Source organism: Palaemon carinicauda, chromosome 15, assembly GCF_036898095.1.
Source record: "Palaemon carinicauda isolate YSFRI2023 chromosome 15, ASM3689809v2, whole genome shotgun sequence".
NCBI lineage: Eukaryota > Metazoa > Arthropoda > Malacostraca > Decapoda > Palaemonidae > Palaemon > Palaemon carinicauda.
Genome location: NC_090739.1, coordinates 69,803,864 through 69,808,726, shown reverse-complemented (window position 1 = coordinate 69,808,726; position 4,863 = coordinate 69,803,864).

Here is a 4,863-nt window from a genome sequence, read left to right as displayed (position 1 = left end):
ATTTATTTTGCAGGTTAACTTATTGAGCCATAATTTTTCAGGTCTTAGGTGTCTCCCCTTTTTTTTAATTAATATAATGGTGAAGTTTTTTCCAAGCTGTAGGTATAAAGCATTCTTGCTGACATTTTGTGTAAACTTCAGTGAGTTTTACTACTATGAAATCTCCTCCATCTATTATTAAATTGATTGTTAGGCCATCATCTGCTATTTTGCCTCTTTTCATGCCTTTTAATGCTTTCTTTACGTTTACTGTTACATTTCATACCCATTCAGGAGTTTTGTTATTACTTTTTGGCATTTATTTCTTATATCACTACAGAATAGCATTGTATAGAAATCCTCTGCAATTTTTATCACTCAGTCTCTAGTGTTGATAAGATTTTCATTCAGTTTCATCCTTTAAAGCAAAAATCTGGTGGCACCCTGTTCCAAGACTTCTTTTTATCAATTTGATGCTTCTTCCTTTCTTTAGTGTTTCCTCAATGTTAGTGTGATTGTGTTTATGAATGTCTTGGGTTTTTAGTTTGTTTATTGTTTTAGATAGGTTTGGTAATTCTAGTTCATCCATTGTATTTTACCCGTATTTCTAATTTTTTCTTTATTGGGATTTTGTTTTTTTTAGTTTTCCTTGATCTTGTTTAGGAATGTTTCCACATATCTCTTGTGCTGATACCAATACAAATTTTGTTAAATTATTGTTAATTTCTTTTTGCTTTGCTTGCTTCCATTTTATCATGTAACTACAAGTACCTACTGTATTTTGTATTGATATACTAAACTCGTCATATATACTAATTTTATATACAGTATGCATATATTATATATATATATATATATATATATATATACTGTATATATATATATATATATATATATATATAGATATGTATGTATGTATATATATATATATATATATATATATATGTATATATATGTATATATATATTATATATATATGTATATATATATGTATATATATGTATATATATATATTATATATATATGTATATATATATATATATATATATATATATATATATATATATATATATATATATATATATATATATATGTGTGTGTGTGTGTGTGTGTGTGTGTGTATGTATATATATGTGTATATATATGTATGTATATATATATATATATATATATATATATATATATATATATATATATATATATATATATATATACAGTATATATATATATATATATATATATATATATATATATATATATATATATATATATATATATATATATGTGCAAGTAGAGTGGGACCCCAGAAATTGAATATACCAATAATGTAACATGCTAGAACTTGCATGGTTAGAACACACATATTAAGCAGCATTACATCTGCTTAGACAGTTTTAAAAGTTCACCCGTTTCACTCTCCTAGTAAACACCAGCCAAACTTTGCTGTTAGATTTTACTCGTATGTTTAATTCCTATTGTTCTTCAGTAATTGGGCCCAATTATGATGGATTGTTTATGGGGCCATTAACTGTTCACTACATGTAAAGAAGTTAAATATTGATTTTTTCATCAACCGTAATTATTGAGTTTTATGTCTTTGTATAATTTTAGGCATATAAATACCGTGAAAATTATGTAAAAAGACTTTATAAAGTGACTTAAGAGAAGTAAGTATGGTGTCTTAGAGTTCTAATATAAGTAGGTTCTATGCTTATTGTGAAACAAATTAGGTATGATCCTTGGGGTTCTACTATAGGTAAATCCTCATAAGTTTTAGGTGTTTTGTCAAATGGAATTCTGTAAATGACTTTGGGCAAGTGCTTTTCAGTCTTAAATATATTTTCCTTTTGTTAATCTCCTTTTAGAGAGCAGACACTACTTATACTGTTTTTTCTGCACTGTAAGTGTTCATGATTGCATGCAAAGTACATACATACATATACCAAGGCACTTCCCCCAATTTTGGGGGGTAGCCGACATCAACAAAGAAACAAAAACAAAAAGGGGACCTCTACTCTCTACGTTCCTCCCAGCCTAACAAGGGACTCAACCGAGTTCAGCTGGTACTGCTAGGGTGTCACAGCCCACCCTCCCACATTATCCACCACAGATGAAGCTTCATAATGCTGAATCCCCTACTGCTGCTACTTCCGCGGTCATCTAAGGCATCGGAGGCAGCAGCAGGGCCTACCGGAACTGCGTCACAATTGCTCGCCATTCATTCCTATTTCTAGTTATATAGTGTCTGTTAATCTGAGTAAAAAAAATTTTTAAATTCTGTTGAGGGGTTTTCAGTACCAAATTAAGCATTTTGATACTTATCTTATTATCAGTAACGTAATTACAATTAAATTTAGTGTTCCTGTAAATTCTTACTACTGTTATATATTACACTCTAAATCTTGATGTCAGCTTCAAAAATTGCTTTTAGTTATACTGTGGTCTCTTTATTGTGATATTTGTCACTACTGTCTATAAATATTTAGAATGGAATACATTACATTTGAGGATAATTTTCATACTCTTGATTTATTAGTCATACTGTAGAAGATACAGTAGTTGTTTATGTATTTTCATATAATTTGTTTAGCAAACTATAGAAAATAGCTATTTATTTATGCACGATAAGTGAATTTATATAGCCTAAGTTCCATCCCATTTTTGATATTTGCATGTGTCAAGAACTTTCTTTGTCTTGCCTTACTGAATGGAAAATGCTGTATTTAAGTATTTTTTTTTATATATAGGAGTTAGGTAATGAGCAGGTTATGCTAGTGTGATTTTATTATTATTCACTTATAACATTTCATAGTCTTTTGCAGGTGCATTGTCTGGCAGAAGTACAGTATGCAAAATGAAAGATAAAAAGTATTCCATTTTAAGCTTTTTACTTTTTTATATAAGCAGAAGTAAGATTTCAACTTTTTATGATTTGTATACATTATTTTTATTCTAAAAATGTCATTCCTTTGCAGTGCTTAGTTTTACAGATGTTTTGTGGGGCTAATTCACACTGGTGAAAATATATAATGAATGTTATGGAACGTACTTAGAGGATCTGTACAGTAATACCCCCACCCTACATCATTAATTGGTTCTAAGAGAGATGATGTAAGTCTATTTTTGATGTAGGTTAGATTTTCGGCCTATAATGTTCCCTATACAGTACTTATATTGAACACAAAAAAGTATGTACAACTTCCTATAATTTTATAAAAACCAGAATCCTACATTAATAAACTTCCATCTGAAGTACCTGTCTTTACAGTACTGAACAGTAATGCATCAATATTGTATGACATAGAAACCGACTGACGGTTGAGTAAAAGCGCATAAAGTGGATTTCCTTTTTGTATGTAATACTTGAGGATGAGCAGCATAAAGTTGGAACCAATGTATTTTGAACCAATGTAAAGGGGTATTATTGTACTTTGACCATTATATTTTGTTTTATCATTATATTGTTGGGTGACAATGATTAGATAGGAATTCAGTCTTTAATTAGTACAGTACTCCGGAAGTGATTGAATAGGGTATGTACATTTTTAACAGATTGTTTAATGCAAATTGATTTGAGTTAGATGAGTATATCTTTGAATATTGTTTCCTATGGTTTATAGAATTTTTCTGAAAAAAATACAACTAAGTACGGTAATAGAACCAAATCAACACATACAAACTTTAAATATTGTCAATAGCTGATATCAGTTCTTGGTATTGTTAAGAGTTATAAGAGTGAGAATTAATAGTTTTGCTGTTTCTCTTTATGGATTCCAAATTTTCGTGTTTACTGTACTGTAAAATATAAGATTTTAGGTTGTTGTCTAACAGCCATTTGTATTTTCCTTGTAATGATGAACTACAGTAATTGATTTACTGTATAGAGATAGATTATAAAGTAACAGTTAAGATAAATTCAAATGCCACTTACTCGTATGAGTACAGCCTTGAGTCTAAAAGTGTACGTCAGTGGTTTGGTTATATTACTTCATAATGTTATCATTAATAATTCACATAATACCATGTGAATGTAAGCATCAGTGGGAAATTTCACATGGTATGGTAACTTAAGGTAACTTACCATTAATAGGAATGAAATATGAAACTGCAATGTTAAAAATGCTAAGAAAAGTATTTTCTCTATACTGTATTTTCATTTTATATTCCATGAATTTTACTTTTGAACAGAACAAGGTTATTAAGTGGAAGTGCTAGCCTGATGACCTCTTAATAAAAACAATGGAAAAATTACTTGAAACTTGCCGCCAAAACACTTCCCTCAACTGTCGAGTAGTAAATTACGGTCAGGTCAGTGATGTAGGGCTGAGTAGTTGCATACTATTAAAACACTAATTGTTTTTTCTTGAGTTATTGTTGAATTTTATGAGATAATATTCTGGTTTTTCCCATTTATGAGTGTTTAGTCTTTTTGCCGAGCTTCTTTATCAGGCATATTCAAGTGTAATAATTCACCACACTTTCTCTATATAAACCTATACTGTACTGTACAGGTATAAGTTATTCTTGGGTTCAGTGGATCATCACTCACTTTGTGTACCTTGCCGTGGAACTGAATTGGATTTTCATTTTGCTTGCCAGCAATACTTGTTTCTTAATACAGTAATGATAAAATGGTCACTTGTCTTGAATGGGCTAAAACTCGTGCTAAAGAATAGTAAGCTAAACATAAGCGTAGGCTTTTGAGTAAGTCAACAAATCTGCTCAATGTTACACCCAGTAATGTTTTGCTTCAGTTATCCTTGCTTTTTTTCATGTGACACATCAGATGCTTATGCCATTAGTAATAATTCAGATCTTTCTCTTAGTAGATAATCTTTCAGGCATAATGGGTTCAGTTTTGGATTTGTTTAATACTTGTTTCAT